General features: G+C 39.5%; 1 long non-coding RNA gene across 1 annotated transcript in view; it reads right to left on the bottom strand.

Moving 5' to 3' along the window:
* The window catches only part of LOC145528393 (uncharacterized), a 31,277-nt gene extending 25,816 nt beyond the window's left edge, over nt 1-5,461 (bottom strand). Inside the window, exon 1 of the long non-coding RNA XR_014070375.1 lies at nt 5,357-5,461. This is a non-coding gene — a long non-coding RNA (uncharacterized LOC145528393). The remainder of the gene's footprint in view (nt 1-5,356) is intronic.
* Between the last annotated feature and the right edge of the window lie 11,691 nt (nt 5,462-17,152).

Raw genomic sequence — 17,152 nt, 5'->3', positions numbered from 1 at the left:
GCAAGGTTTGCTGAGGAGCCGTATGCATAAGGCACTCTAAAAACGGCAGCTAGGATATGGCGGGTGCAGAACCTGAACTTAGGTCGGCTTTATGTTCTCAGTGTTAAGAGAATAAATCCTTCCTTTTACTCAGTGAAGATTTCCAATCTGCCCTCGATTCTTGTGTTCAGGTCCTTGAATTGGGGGTGGGATAGGGTAGAGGGACACGAAAACAATTTAACTAAGTGATTTCACTTTGGCGTTTTCATTTAAGGTCTGCTTTTTGAGCCAGAATTATATTGCCCCAAAGAAAGAGATTAAATTCAATGAGCATTTACTGCTGATCACCTACTATGTGCAAGGAACACCTGCAAAAAAAAAGAGTAACTATTGCAAACTGCTCTTCCTGTTTATTGGTTGAAGGGCTGGATACATCCTGTTTTATGAACTTCTACTTTAAATTAAACTACAATGCCATGGAAAGAGAAATGAGCTCCAGGTTTATGGCACATGTTTTCAAACTCAGGACATGTGACACCCCAGAGGAGAACGTCTTAATATACCTTTTGGAACTGATCAGACTTTGTGTTCTTGTGAACCAATTAAATTTTCTTTCTGTGATCTACACGATGCTGAGTGTGTACATTTTAACAATTTCAGCTAATTCATATCAATACCCCAAATTTCAGTCGATTTGACTTGCCACAGTTCATCTTTACCACAAAGACAAATAGCGTGTACCTAGCAGTGCCATCACTGTTTTGCCCTGATGAGAAGACACCCACATTTTCCAGAAAATCAGATTCATTATATTTTCAGTCTTGCTCCATTGCATCTCCAGTTGTGGAGACCCAGCCTTAATGTACCTAAACTAACTGAGACGTGACTTCCCTCCCAGTAGAACTCAGTACTTTAAATAATTATAAAGAACCAGGAAAAGTGTGATTCTTGTTTTTACATCCAGAAAGAAAAAAATAAGACAGTGGAGGTGCTTTTCAAATCACTTCTAGAATTGGAGGATCAGTTGAACAATTCTATGGATAGAGTACTCAGTCAACAGTGTAATTTCTCCTTCTATTTACTATCTGAAAGAATGAATCAATTAGATCTTAAGTTAACACAGATCCTGAAGACTGTTTCATAAAAATGATTGTGAGCTTTAGAAGGCAGGCATGCTCAATGAGTATTTGTACTTTAAAGTTCTTCTTTGGACACTATCCATTTATTTTTTAGTAATCTAAAACATTTAACTTAAACTTCATTTCTCATTTCTGCCCAAACCAGAAGAATCAAAAATACCATGAAGGCACATGAAATTTCCAACTCACATTTCCGATCTCCAGAGGTTTAAAAAACTTCATCTATCTATTTGAATGTCTTGGTCATGATCCAAAATGAACTTGAACTTTAGATATTTGAGAGTGACCCACCACTGTTTTAAGTCCAAACTGGCCACAGAGAACCCAATGGACCATTACTTCATTGTTTATTCTTGTAAATCATAAATATTTTTAAAATCCCAAGTTCTGAAGTTAGAAAGGGTATTTTATATCTGTCAGCCACTGTCACTTTTTTTCTCTCCTGTTTTGGGTGTTGGCCATGTATCTAAGAGTTGAATTGGTAAAATAATCATTGGTATTGACAAGATGATGTACTCTTGTCTTAAAACACATTTCTCAGCCCTTTCAGCTCTCAGGAGACAATGGGAAATCTACTTAGCAAAACTCTATTCTTAAAGATCTCATCGTTCTAAATATTTATAGCTTAAGTCGAATCATGTCTCCATAGACCCAGTGAAATAAAACATTACTTTCTCAAAGTATGATAGAAAGGTTATATATCATACACATGTCTTCCCCTCTTCCTCTTATGATATTGTTATTGTACCGGAACAATATAATTATGCATAATCCCATATACATATGTATGTGTATATATATACATACCCTGTAAGCAAGGATGCTATGGAGGGAGGAGAAATGTCACAGTTGTAAAAACAACTCATACAGAATAAGCATAAAAGTATGCTCAAGCTGTAGTCCCTTTGCTTCTACTTTCTCATCCTCATCTACCCTGCCACACCTTTCCTTTTTCAAGGTTACACCTTTCCCGCTCTTTTGCATGCGTGTGTGCTAAGTCACTTCAGACATATCCAACTGTTTGGAATCCTATAAACTGTAGCCCTTCAGGCTCCTCTGTCCACGGGATTCTCCAGGCAAGAATACTAGAGTGGACTGCCACGCCCTCCTCCAAAGGATCTTCCTGACTCAGGGATCAAATCCACTTCTCTTCTGTCTCCTGCAATCTGAACATGGAATTCTGTCTTTTTAATAACAGCCTGTAAGGGTTAGAATCATGCCTTGCTGTTTATTCCATTTATAAATGTCTTTGTCATTAGTAGTTTTTGCATAATGATAATAGATACACCCAATCATTTAATCATGCTAAGCCATTGGACAAACATTATCTCATAGATTTCCATAACTGCTCTGTGAAATACCTCGAGCAGGTAATACTGTCTCCACTCTTTGGCTAAGAACATAGTGGCCTTGGAGAGGTTGGAACAAAGTTCCATAACTAATGTGTGCAGACTCAAGGATCCAAGCCAGGTGTGTGCATCCAGCTGGGAGCTCTTGCCTGTCTCCTCTCATGAGCTGTGGCAGGAATGTGAGAATGCAGGAGGGATTTGGTACACTTGGGATGATTGCTTGACCCAGTGAACAAACACACTTTTAAGTGCTTGAGTCATTGAAAGGTATGGATTTCCTAAAGCATAAACTTACTTAGGGGCATGCATGTTGTCCAGAATAAGAAAGAAATCGAACAAGAAAGTATAAAATTACAACACATCCGTCCTGCTTCTCTGCAGTTCCTCAGTGATCCACGTTCTTTGACTTTCCTATATGCTACTGTAAAGCAGAGATAAACTTTCTTCTTATACCAGAGGTACCAAGGATAAAAGTCATAGGAAACAAAACAGTCTTTAGGAGAGTCAAGCTTGGACCAAGAAAGAGGGCATTGGAAGTGGGCAAAGGAAATTCTACTTCACCTGTATGTCAGGTATGCAAAGTCCTCAACCTAGAAGAATAGAACTTATCGCTGCTCAGGCTTGAAGAACACACCACCTTTACATTATTTCCAGTGCAAAATACACTAAGCACAGCGTGAGTGATCATAAAACTATAACAAAAGAAAAAACAAGACCTACGCAGTTTCCAGGCCACCTCTTGTCAGATTCACCAGGGAAAGAACAGGGGAAGTGACTATTGCCTTCACCTTGTTGATGAAAGACCACAGGGTCAACCTGAATACTTTAAAAACAAGCAAGTTCTATTCCAGCAGAAACAAATCTTTGTCATGTCATGTTTGCCATCAGATATGTTTGGGGTTTTTTTGGTTTTGTTTTTTTTTAATCTAATTTTAGCAGTCAAAGTAGCTCTGTCCACCTCTGCTTGCTGTTTAAGACCCCTCAAACCCGCCTTTTAAAGGGTCTCTCTGTCCTCAGCCAGATTTGCAGAGGTTTAGTTAAAAATCACAAATAGCTGATAAACTCCAATGATCTCTTTACCGAGTGTTAGAAAACATGCAACATTTAAATTTCTTCAATCACTAGGCACTTAGGCATCAGGACATTTAAAAGAATCAAATGACACAAGTTCTGACTTTCAGTGATAGGGGAGGTTGGGAAAGTTTCAAGAGATCACACAACTGATACAGTGATAGTAAACCTCCACTGCCAGGTAAAAGAAAGATGGTTGATGTTCAGATCTCATGTTTGGGAACTTCATATATTTATGAGTGTTTATTTCATTAAGCCATTATGAAGGACAGAAAAGGGGCTCATTTTATGGGTTGAAAAATTCCCACAAGACTCACAAACTCAGAAATTAGAGATGGAAAGACCATACTGGGTTATGTAGGGCCAGTTCCCCTTGGCTTGGTTTCCCTGTTTCATCCCCTGCCTGAGCTTTATCCAAACCAGTCTGACTCAAGCAGAGGGAATTCTCCCTCTTCCCTTGAGGTGTTATTTCCCAGCTGGAATATTTTTCTACTATTTAATCTGAATTGTTGTCTCATGAATTCATCATAAAATCCTGAGACCTAAAAATGCTTCAAACCATATTCATTTTTGCTTTAAATGGGAGAATTCAAATGCTCTGTCAAAACCTAGGTAACACATGACAGTTAATAAATAAATCAAATCAATAATGTTGGGCTCTCCTGAAGCCCACCAATCAGAAACAATTCAGATCTTACTGAGAAGGTGTTATAATGATAAAAATTCAGCATTCAAAAGGGGGATAAGGTAAACTTCTCATGGGCACTAAAAACCCCAAAGGAAATCCACTCTTTAAACTTCCATGATTGGACCATCTGGTGTTCTCAAGAGCATCTTAGTTGTGTTAAGTACCAACAGCTGGAAATGAAGTACAACCAGATCTACTTACAAAGGACCCACATGCAGCAAAACCTTGCAGTCTGGAAGTGCCCGGAGTCCTTCCCAGGCTGAACACAAAGAATCTAGCTAACTAAAAATACACTTTACTTAGTTCTCTACACCCATTTCATATATGACTTTAAAACAACACTGATAAAATTTTTATAATTTCAATAACAATGTTTTATCATGAGAGGGCATGAGCTGGGATAAAAAGTAAAATCAGTTGGAAAAGTTTAAAAAGGGGACAATTGCTTTGGCTTGTCCAGTTATGAAATTTTAAACACCTGGATCTCATGGGGGTTTTTAATGATAGTCAGAAATTTACTGTTTCTTCTATTTTATCCTGAATTTTTGTCATTTAACACATTGTTTATAGGATCTGAATCATTTCTCATTTTTGGACTTCAGTACGTGTTAACATGTTTTGATTTTACATATGAATTAACTGTTGTTTTACTGGAGCATTTTTAATTTTTAGGATCTACGCTTACGACAGAGTGAGTTCTCTACTTTTACAAGTGAATGTTAGTAGAAAGATGAACATATTATTTGAACTCTACCCTCCCAAAGGAAGTGAATCTCATGAGTGAGTATGTTTCCTAGTGGCCATCACTCATCACAAAGGAAAAAAAAGATATGAAGAAAATCCACTTACTAGTATACGATCATGTGAGAATTGCATGAACTCTTTTAGAAGTCATTTACTTAAAAAAAGAATGGGGCTTCCTTGGTGGCTCAGATGGTAAAGAATCTGCCTGCAGTGCAGGAGACCCAGGTTTGATTCCTGCATTGGGAAGATCCCCTGGAGAAGGGAATGGCACCCCACTCCAGTATTCTTGCCTGGAGAATCCCACTGACAGAGGAGCTTAGTGGGCTACAGTCCATGGGGTCACAGAGAGTCGGACACAACTGAGTGACTAACACTTACTCACTTACTTAAATAGCAGGAAAAAAGAGTGTCTTGAGAAAGCCAGATGCTGCAAACTCAGGGATGAATAGGATCCACGCAACATACTTTCTAAAGAGAACGTAAACAAAGAAATACGCAACAGAATCCAAATTGTGATGTGTATGTCAGAAATGGGCTTCTCTAGAGAACTGACAAGGAGAATGAGAAGAGGGTGAGAAGGGAAATAAGAAAAAGATCTCTGAGGAAGTCATGTTTAAAGTAAAATTCAACAGATGAAGAGGATTTAGCCAAGGCGGGCATGGAGGAAGAACACTGCAGTCAGTCTGTGCGCATACATCGTGATGTGGCAAGAACATGGAGGAACTTCCGGGGAAATTGTCAGAAGTTGTTGTGACCGAAGCCTAGGAAGGGAGCGCCTGAGAGCAGAGAGTGAGCAACGGTCCAGCCCAGGGCTGGGTCTAAAGGATAGATGAGTCATGGAAAGGACAGCGAGGATCAAGGAAGGCCTCAGGTGTGTGGCTTAAACAGATGGCGTGTGAAATGGAGGACCCAGGCGCTAACAAAGCATGATGTGTGCAGAATGGGTGTAGGAAGCAGGGAGATACCCAGTTTGACCTCACAAGCACAACTAATAATACCTGTGAGACATCCCAGGCCCTCCTCCTTCATTTCCCCTCTCTTTCTCCTCCCCCCCTTAACTGAGCATCATGGGATGGAGACAGAAACAAATAGGATCCAGTTTCTTGGTTTACGAAGATCACAATCTGCCAGAAGTGAGGCTGAGAACATAAACAAGTCAACTGACAAGCACAGAGTGAAAGCTGGGTGTGAAGGGACCCAGTGGACAAGGAGGGAAGAACCACTTTCTCTAAACCAAGGCTTGAAGGGCTTCATTGAAGGAAGAAGACACAGGTCACATACATTGAGTGTATGAATGCCAGTTTTGCACTGAGAACAAAAGGAAGAATAATTAAAGCAGCTGGAAGTGTAGGTGAAAAGACTTGAAGTTTCACAAGAAGAGAACAAAATCAGGACACAGTAAGCAGTTCTGAGTGACCAAGCACAGAGTACCTTAAAAGGAAAGTATAGACTACTGAGAAGACTTGAATGCCATACTTAGGACTTTGGTCTTAATCCTGCAAGCAAAAGTTACTCCAGTGTGTTCCTTAGGACCAGAGGAAAGTGTGGTTTGGTGAGAGCCAATCCCTGAACTCTAAGGAGGATTCCAGGAGCTATAATATGAACTCCCGAGGCCCGTGGGCCATGGTTCCAAAGTATCCCCTTCTTATTAAGATCTAGTGATGGCTAGGACATGCTATCATCTTCCAGCAAAGTAATAAAGAGACACATGCATAAAGAACAAGGAACATTATTTTATGAGTCAACAATAACTCGGATTAGAAAACAGACTCCTGGCTCCTATTTTTACCTACTGTGTCGCAAACCCACTTTTGACGATTCAGACTCTCCAAAATAAATAGACAAAACACTCTCTGAACCCTTATCTCCAGACTAAACCTGCTAACAGAGTCCTAGATTATAGAGGATGATGAATGTGCATTTTTCTAGTCGTCATGCTAACATTCCTCAAACATAAAATACCGTCGTTTTTATAAACTAAAATAAGCACTTACAGTTTCCTGAAGTTTTTTGAAAGTGCATCAGCAATTACATTTGAATTATAAAGTCAGCTGAAATTCGAGGCCAGACTGAATTCCAAGGCTGATACATGGCAGCACATTAAAGTGAAGAGACTGCAGCTGGCCAGGCTTGGAAGGGTTGGTTCTCTAAAAGGATAAATTGAGCAAGCTGTTGACAGTGACCTTACGATGGAGTAGTGTTCTGAGATTAGTTTCAAGAGAAAAAGAAAATATTCCACAAACCCTAAATCACTTATTAGCTTAGGATATGACTGATACTGTTCCCAGCCTAGAAACAGAAGTTCAAATTCTGACTCTTTGGGATATCTACATTCAAGCAGAGTTGAGTTCCAAGACCAGTGGATCCAAGAAAGGGACGAGATGAATTTCATTTTTACTACAAATTTCAAGGGGAATTACTTCCAAATGAAAAGAAAGAACATGCTGAGGCAAGGAAACTGAAATCAATACACCCATGGTGATGAATTCAATTGGAATAAGAAGAAAGTTCATTGATGTATCAACAGCAAATTCCCTTGCTCTAAGATGATATTTGGAGGGCACATAAATCTTATGGGCTATTCACATATCCACAGCACTGCACTTGGGTGGCTTTATCCAGGAGAAATGAGAGATTTTTCTATGATACAATTCTTACCTTGCCTTTCTTTTTGATCCACAACAAACAGAAGCAAGATTGCAGCCAAGGAAAGGATGGTTAGTTCCTTTAAATAAACTGTATCCTCCATTGGGAGACAAAAGAATAAGACTGTGGGATTTCCCTGGGGATCCAGTGGTTAAGACTGCATGCTCCCAATGCAGGGGACATAGGTTCAATCCCTGGTCAGGGAACTAAGGTCCTGCATGCCATGCAGTGCAGCCAAAAAAAAAGAAAGATTGTGATGGTGGCTTATTTGATATTATTGCCATTATTATATAAATAATCTAAAAGTTTATTTTTAATAGTTTAAATTATTTTCCTAGTCAACAATGGAATCTTTGATATTTTGGTGTCACGCTTTGATTTGGAATCTAAGCAATGCACCCATAATAACTAATATTGATTTGACCAACTAATGGTCCCAACTGTCCACCTCAGAAACAATGCTAGTTGGTTTTATTATAGTAGGTAAAAACTGTCAGATTTTATGAAGAAATTACAAGTACTAGATGACTTCACACAAGCCACAAGACCACGGACACAATATGGTTGGCACTGTATAAATTCAGCTATTTTGACAGGAAGTCAGAAGACTTTTTTACTCCATGTCTTCACTAGATTCAGGGCTGGTGGCTGTACTCAGAAGAGGTTGGCAAACTACCCAGCAATCAAAGACTTGCTAGGTTTTGTAACTTTTTTTTTTTTTAATGAAAACTTTTATTTAAGCCTATGTTCAATCTAGAGCATGTGAGAAAAAAGACATAACTACCAGCACTTCTTCAGCAGGCACATCCTTGCACAAAGCTTCTCGGTGTGTGGCATGAACTCTTTGACTTCCCAAAGATGGCCTTGCTCTTGGACTTAATTTTGGAGGGAACTGGGGCAACATTTAGTGAAAGTCCTGTAAAATAGGTCACCTACCACAACTGAAAGGAGAGAAGTTACTCAAAGGGTAGCCCGGAGCAAGAACGTATCACAATTCCAACAGAATAGCATTTAGTGATTGTTACACAAGGACACTGTGTGCAAAGACCCTTTCAAAGTGCTTAAGAAAGAAGCCTTTGTTGGTGGGAGTGATTGAATCTGCCTCCGTTCCCTTCTTTTACACATCACAGTATCCCATGTCATGCCACGTACACCGTTTAAGGGAGCTGGGTGTCATGTGATACAACTTAATAAACACAGAGATGTAAGGTTGGTGTCCTGTTCCCCACTCCTGCCCTACTTGCTGTATCACATATTAAACATCACAGCACACCCTGTTCTGGGCATGGCTAATGCCCAGGCATTAGCCTACTGTTGAATGAATTAGGTACAGTACTCAGACCAGCTTCAAATCAGCTTCTGTTGTTTTTGCTAAGCCAGCCTCTTCGTTACCCCGTCTTCATGTTTATTACCTGATTTTGCCGTTTCTCAGAGGCATGCGAGCCCAGGGAAATGGATCATCCACAAGCACTTTAATCCTGTGTTTGATCTGTTAGTGAAAAGTCATTTTCCAAATACCCTCCCAACTAGGTAGTATAAATGTCTATTTACCAAGGTTATTTTTCTTTCAGAAACCAAGTTTAAAAGTACGCATGCATTGAACAAGAGGTATTTCTTGAGAAGGTAATATGTATTGTTACATTCCTGGTTTTCAAGTGCATTCTTGATAGGGTCAGGGTCTCTAGCCATTTCAGAAGAGTGATTAGCAATAGTTAATGATCAATAGTTAATATTTTTGTGACCTTTCATACACTTGTTGAATGATCAATGGTTAATATTTGTGTAACCTCTCCTATACTTGTGGCTCAGATGGCAAAGTATCTGCTTGCAATGCAGGAGGTCTTAGTTAGGTCCCTGAGTCGGGAAGATTCCCTAGAGAAGAGAATCCAGTACTGTGGGTATTAAGAAACCCACTTCAGTATTCTTTCCTGGAGAATTTCATGAACAGAGCAGCATGGTGAGCTACAGTCCATGGGTTTGCAAAGAGTTGGACACGACTGAGCAACTAACACTTCACTTTGCTTCGTACTTATTGAATTACATTTTGTATGATTTTGTAGCTTCTAGCCCCTTTGCATAGTCAGAATGTTTCGCTATTATTTTGATTTTCCTCTGTAAAAAAAAAGCTAGTGATATCATCATTTCACACACTGGACAATGCGGAGTTACAGATCTATGTAACTTGTTGGAAAATCAGATGGCAAATTCTATCAGAAGTAGTACGAATACATTTTTAAGGAGCTGACTGATCCTGATCAAAAAGAAAGCATTTCCTTTTTAAGATAGATCACAAACTTGGTCTCAACAATGCCAAATCATAAAATAATTAAAACACGAGAGTTGTTAAACAATTTTCCACAGCATGACATTTTGCCACAGACGATTTTGGCATCAGTTAAGCAAAGCTTCATTCTCCACCCAGGGTCGATTTTGGCCCCAGGGACATTTGGCAACATGGGCAGATATTTTCAATTGTCACAACTGGGGAGGAGGATGCGCCTGGCAGGCATCTAATGGGTAGAGTCTGGAGATGCCAAGAAACATCTTACAATGCACAGGATAGACCCCCACCCTGCAACAAAGAATTCATTATCTGGCTCAAAGTATCAATTGTGCCAAGGCTAACAAACCCTGGGGTAGCATATTTCAATGATATTTTTACATTAAAAGTTAGAAACCAAAAACTGAGATATTTAGAAGAGCTAGCCAATTGTTCCTTTAAAGTATTAAAACTTGACAGTTACCTAACTAGTATCTAGGATACCTCACTTTAAGATTATTTTAGAAGCAATGATTTGTTTATGGTGATTCAGCAAGGGACACTTCCTGTGGGTGTACAATTACATGAAGATTTCAGAGAAAGAAAACTAGAAAACTGCTCTGATAATAAAATTCCTAAGAATATAAATTTTGTTTCTTCTGGAGAATGCTGCATTTCTCTAACCTTTTATTCTTGCTTTCTTTTTTTTTAAATTACAGATGTTTCATAAACATCTGGGATAAAATTCAACAGAATTGAGCCACAGAAAGCCAATTCTTTGAGATTGATCATGAGAACCATTCTTTTGATTCATTCCTTTCCTTTGCAGATTGAAAGCATTTACAGGGAAAAGAGAAGAGCTTACCCCTAAGCATTCTCACTATTTGGATTTTTTTTTTTCCAGGAGGCCAGAAAGGACATTAATTAAAGCCAGTTATGGGCTATATTCAGACTTCCCACATTTTTACCCCATTCCAGTAAAATTTTCTCCCCAAAGAAATTTGGTCCAAGTCAGAATGAAAGAATGAAAGACATTTTATTTTCTCTCCTAGATGTTGGCAGTACTTCACTCCTACATGTCTGAGGTTGTTTTCATCTTGCAAAGTACTTTGATATTTGTGAATGTGGCTACATGGCTTAAAACAAGAGCAGTGATAACTCAGACTAATTATTCAGCTTGTATATTAATGCTTGACAAGAGAGAAAAGAACTTTTTCTTCCTTGATGATAGCTGTAAAACTTAAGAAACCCTGGAGGAACTAAAAGATCTCTGTTCTTGAGAGCAAAATCCTTCCATTTCGCAGAGCTCTTACATCTGAATCATAGAGAGTGTTCTGCAACAGAGGAGATTGACACTTTTGGACACTTAGTCCATGCAAGCCAGGTCAGAGTAGGCCTGGTATCTCCCATTCTCTTACCTGGCCTGATGGTCTCACCCTTTGGGGCATCGACCACGAGTCTGAAATAAGATGGAAACCATCTCCCCTTCTCCAATTATGATCTTCATTTCTAGTCAAGATGAACTTCTACTAATTCAGATATTCTTATGAGAATTTAGTATTGTCATTGCTAGGTCTCACAGAAGCTTGCAATAGAAATAGGGGTGATGGCATCCCATTTCGATGCTTGAATTTCTATTGTACATTCAGATGTTTGAATAGATTCAAGGTGATGCCCCAGAGTATAAACAGAATATGAATGAAACTGACCTACAGAAATAAACACTGAAGTTAGTTTAGGGGTGGGGAGTAAGCAAGCAAGTCATTTATGTTTTATTAAACCTATAGGTCGCTTTGAAGCTAGTCTGGAAAAAAAAAAGCACGTACTTCTCTTCTCTCAGAGTGTAGCTATTTCCTTTGAAAGCTGAATGGGAGACCCTAGAGAGGAAATGGTATGAGGAAGGCCATCTGGAAGGGCAGGAAAGAAGACCTGAGGGGAAGCTGTCAGAAAACCCTCTGGAGAGAAGCTTCCTTGCTGCAAGCCAAGGCCCCACTTCCAGAGTATTCACAGTCAGCAGCAAGCGTCCCCCTGGCCCCATGGCCACCCCCAGGGCCAGGGACATGCTTCTCTGTAAGAAGGATCATGATGTCTTGATCTGAGTTTGCATATCACCTTGAGACCAGTTTTCACACTCGCCTGCCACGCTAAAACTCTACTCTGTCAGAAAAGAAAGCCCATCATGTGATTCCTCCATAACACATTCTCTTTAGAAGCAATTACTTCTAATTTGGGGGTGAAGCAGTGGATATCTAGGTGCATTTTACCTTCTAATGAATTTGTGCCAAAGTTCAGAATATCACATACACGTTCACCAAAGAATAATGGAAAGGGCCAGCAAGAAAAGGAGCGTTATAGAATACTGTTCCTCAATCCTGTTCTTCAAAGCAATAGAAAACCCTATGTCATAGTACCATAACACAAATGCCTATTGCTCATTCTGTTCAGCTGTGACAGTGGTCCCATGATGGGATTAGCAGATGTGCTTGTTGGAATTTAGCTTGTTTCTCTCTCATTTCAGGTATTTTTCATGGGGTATTTTCTGTTTTGTTCTCCAGAATGAATCTCCCTTCCCTGGATTACCCTTGACATACCAGTGTTTAAAGACAGGGTTTGGAATTTCAGGAAAAAATAATCTCGAATGATTATTTTATTTTTTCAACTTTCTCCTCTTCAAAAATCATTCAGCAAAGCCACTAGTGAGTAAACACATGGGCAAATTTGAGATTCACTGTTCATTTCCTCCTGTATTATTTGGAAGTAATAAAAAGAAACAAAAATAGTAGCAACATAAAAAATAGAAAAGTCAAATGGAAAAAAGCTAATAACCAAATTCCCGGATAATATTCATCGATTGGGAACTCAGTTCTGAAGGGGAAGACTATCAGCTGAGCTTTCTGAGTGTCAGGTGTTCACTGAATCTCCACAATGGAGTTAGTATCTGTAAATACAAATGAGGAGAGGGAGAGCTGGCAAGCGCCAGACTTCAAGTGGGAAGCCACGTTTGTTTCTTTTTGTCTTGAAAGACTGATTTCTGTACTTTCATGCTGCTGCTTTAAGAGTGGGTTGCATGTACCATGAGGCCACTTAATGATCTCCACACCTACACACTGTTTAGAAGGACACAGCTCTGCATCTTATCTGTGTCCTAACAGAAGGAGGCCTCTGCAGAGACCAGGGTCTCTGTGAAGATGCAAGGTGGAGCTTCTTCCTTGTTAGAAGAACAAGACACGGAAGGACCCTGAAAGAGGTTTAGGGTAAGGCTCCAAAGGAACAGAGCATTGGTACAGGTACAACTTGGTTTCCTCAGGGCAATTCCTTTTGTGGATTTTAAAAACCAGTTGCAAAACACCTTAGGGATTAGTAAACACTTTTTGTTGTCTGTCTGTCTGTCATCAGCAAACTTGGGGCTTTCTGTCCATACATAAGTCCACTGACGCCCACAGCCATTTTGTTTAGACAGGCTGGTGGCAAACCCTGAGCTTGCACACGAACGGTTTATCATCAACACAAGCGTTTCTCTGACAGCTGTTTTCCTGCCCAGCCCAGGGTCCTGGCCAGAGGAAAGGGAAAGGGCTGAAGAAAGAAGTGCTAGTGTCAGGAAGCAGTGCTAGTTGCCTGGCTTCCAGACCTGCGCAAGTCACACACACACACACACACACACACACACACACACACATCCTAGATAGAAGATCAGAGAATAAGGATAGAAGAAGTAGTTTGACAAATCTATTGGTTTTGCCTATAAAATGCTGGAAAAGAAAGGACTCGATTATTTCCTATTAATAAGACATGGAATTTCTACAAAGTACAAGGACTAAGTTTCACGTCCTATTGCAAAATCTACTGCGGGTATATGTATCCACAACTGAACAATACGTATCCCACCAGCACGGGGTAAGGGACGTGAAATCGGTATTGGGTATATCAGGACCGCAGCTAGTAGAACTGATAAAACTCAGGGTTGTTGTCAGCTGTGTAAATGGAGAGAAAGAGGCACCTTCAGAGACTTCCTTTGGGGAAGGCTTGTTTTGTGCTGGTGAACTGCTCCCCCTGGTGGATCAGCAATTGATAGGTCTGTGATTCCAGACAGTGGGCAACAAACAAGCTTTGAAGAAAACTGGGCAGTTTCAGGTATGCAGATGTATCCTCCAGGAAAAAGCTAACTTTCAGAGCGCGGAAAATAAATGGAATGCCTAGCACGGCCCCAGATGGATTTTGAGCTTAGCTTTCCTGCAAAGCGCGCGGAGTTGGTTCTCCCAGACTGCCCGGTGTCCACCTGTGTTCTCATTATTACGGTTGTTTTGAAATCATGAGTTTGTACTGATTTGAGAGACGTGAAAACTCCAAGTTCTGTATTTTATTTTCTTCCCCTTTAAAAATAATTCTGGACAGGGTAAACAAGCCGCAGCAGGGAGACCATTTTGCTGTAAAATCATTTGTTTCTCTTACTTCCTGTCCACCCTACTCCCCTCTCTCTGAGGTGACCAAATTGATGTGTTTAATTTATTTCTAGTTCCCTTGTTCTACATACCTGCTCTCAAGATAAAGGTAGGTTTTATGGTTTTCCAAGGATCTTCTTTCTACCAGTATTATATATTTTGATAGCAAGATAGTCCGTGCTGTTGTTTTCCTTAAAGAGGCTTTCTGTAAGCCCTGGCAGACACAGAGAGGAGATTTTTGCTGGTCAGGCAGAGATGAAATTCTATGGCAATTCTCTCACTCTTTCGAACATTCTGCAACGAGTCACACTGCAGCCTCAGTCCAAACAGTTTATAAGCTAAATAAGGAGGTATTTTAAATATTTATTTAACAAGACATATTTTAAATAACCTACATATGTAAATAGAGCGTTCTTAGCCTGTACATTATTGCCAGGTCGATTCTCGTGTTCTGATATATAATTAATTACCGGTTTATTCCTCTGTAAACCAAAGCAGAGAATAAATCAGCGATGCCAGGTCACTGATGTCAGTAAAAATTGTAATACCCTCTTGTCAGTGGGTCTGTGAAAGGGGAATTGAGACTGTAAAGTCTGTGGGGCTGGTGGACCCAACTGTGTCCAAATGGCAAGTTTCTAACTCAATTTGAGTTGCTTTCTCCTGATGTCTAGACTTTTTGGTCTGTGCTCTATAGGTAGGCATGGAATGCCCATACCTTAGTTTAAAACAAACTCAGAAAACCTTTGCAGTGTGATCGATTGCATTTTATAAGGTAGAGTTGCCTAAAGTAAATGCATATCATAAGCATTTTAAGCAACATATTACATTTAGAAACAAAAACCACACAAATACCAATCATTCTGATAATATCTAGGTAGTTGAAAATATGAATCTTTTTAATGTTTCAGCAAAATCCATGCATCCATTCTTAATTTTTTGAGAAGAAAAAAACATACATACTTTTTTTTTTTCTTTTCTGCTCAAAGTGATTGTGTGTCTTTTAAATTTTTCCACTGAAAGCTTCTGAAGGACAGAAGTGTTGCATTTCAAATTTGTCATGAGTATAAAGAGACCTCTCTAGGGAAGAAAAATTAAACAGAAGACATGGCATCTTTTCTTTTTAGATTTACTTTCTGATGATGTAAAATGAGTAATCATCTCAAGTACCACAGCAAATTTTTGGCCTGGGTCAGCGATGAGACTAACATGTTTCATTTAAACATAATACACACGGCTTACTAACAACCCAACTCCGAGTTCCAAGTCCCTGCTCAGCGAATTAGCTTGCCAACATAATTCTAGGCAGTGATTAGCAATATTAATTATCTTGGCCCATGGCCAAAACATCTGGAAAATTTAATGTGGAAAATCATTTAAAATAATTCGTTCATGCCATCATGACAAACCAACCCATTGGTTAATTGACCTTTTCACTATCGCCCAGTTGTTCGGCCACACTCTAAACCTTCTATATTCAATTTGCTTTGGATCCTTTTAGCCATTCTGTACTGGAAAAAAAAAAAAAAACTTTATATTTTTGAGAAAATAAATATCAGCAACAACAAAGTCAGTTGAATTTTGTGGTTGAAATGATCATCAGATACATCCCTAGACACAGAATCTGTAACTTCATTTATGATATTGTTTCAGTGCTTAGAATTAGTGCATTTTTGGTAGTGAAATAGATCCAGTGAGATCTATTAAATTAATCTTAGCAGCTTCTGAACTCAGTTTTCTTATACAGTTGCATAAAGAGGGAAATTAAAGGTTAAAACTTGCTGATCCCACCTGCCCTCCAGTTTCATTCTGTGATACAGCCTCATGAAGTATCAGGGGCAATAATACCTATAATGCACATACAAAAGGACTCAGGGAATTGCTTCTTTAGCGATTTGAGGTGACTTTGTAGGTTCGCAATACATTAGTCTTTTAAAATAAAAATGTTAATTAAGCTTAAGCCTCCATACAGTAGGAGAGAAGAATTTACTTCTAAATAGTGGCAACAAGATACCCAGATTGTCTTCTCATTAAATATTATTAAGACAGATAACCTTGTTTTTACCGTAGTAAATTAAGTCTTCTTTAAAAAGTTCTGCTCAAGGTGGAAAATGAACACTTTTCTCTATGACTCCTTCTCTGCACAGATGAAATCCTGGAGATTATATTTAAAACAAACTTAAGATCTGAAAGGTGGAGAGAGAAGAAAGTGGACTGGCCAGAGACCTCAGGACCCGAGGAATGGTGAGTTTCCCTGAGTTTTTGTTTTTTCTCATATATTTAAGACCTGGAGCTGAGAAAGTCAACAACTCAAAAACAGTAACAGGCACAGACAAGATAAGACCTAGGAAACCAGGCAAAGGGCAAGCTAGCAAGCCAATATATATATATATATATATATGAAGCCAATATATATATATATAATATATATTGAGACAATAACCACTCAATTCTAACAAACACCATGAAAGATAACTGGGTAGTGTCAGAGAAGGCTGAGTAGCGACCTATGGCTTTTAAGCTTGCCACACCGTTAAGCCGCCAGCCCCGTGGTCTCAGTGAACACCATAGGAGGTCCTACCCCTCCTGTATGTTTAATTATCTCTGAAAGTCTAGTGGGGAGCAGGAACACTCACCTCTACCCAACCCAACAGTAAGGAAGGAGCATCTTCCCTCTCAAATGTCAACAGAAGCCACGTGGGGACCCTGGAGTTCTTCCCCCTCGGCGGTGATGAGGGGGCACACACCACACTTATAGCAGGATGGCGTCAGAGGAAGCCGATTAAAACAAAAGGTTTAAAAAAGACGCAGAATCACATAGCCTACCACGAAATGTCCAA

The sequence above is a fragment of the Giraffa tippelskirchi genome, chromosome 12, assembly GCF_054371585.1.
Source record: "Giraffa tippelskirchi isolate mGirTip1 chromosome 12, T2T-mGirTip1v1.2.pri, whole genome shotgun sequence".
Classification (NCBI taxonomy): domain Eukaryota; kingdom Metazoa; phylum Chordata; class Mammalia; order Artiodactyla; family Giraffidae; genus Giraffa; species Giraffa tippelskirchi.
This window is presented reverse-complemented; position numbering and strand designations above follow the sequence as displayed.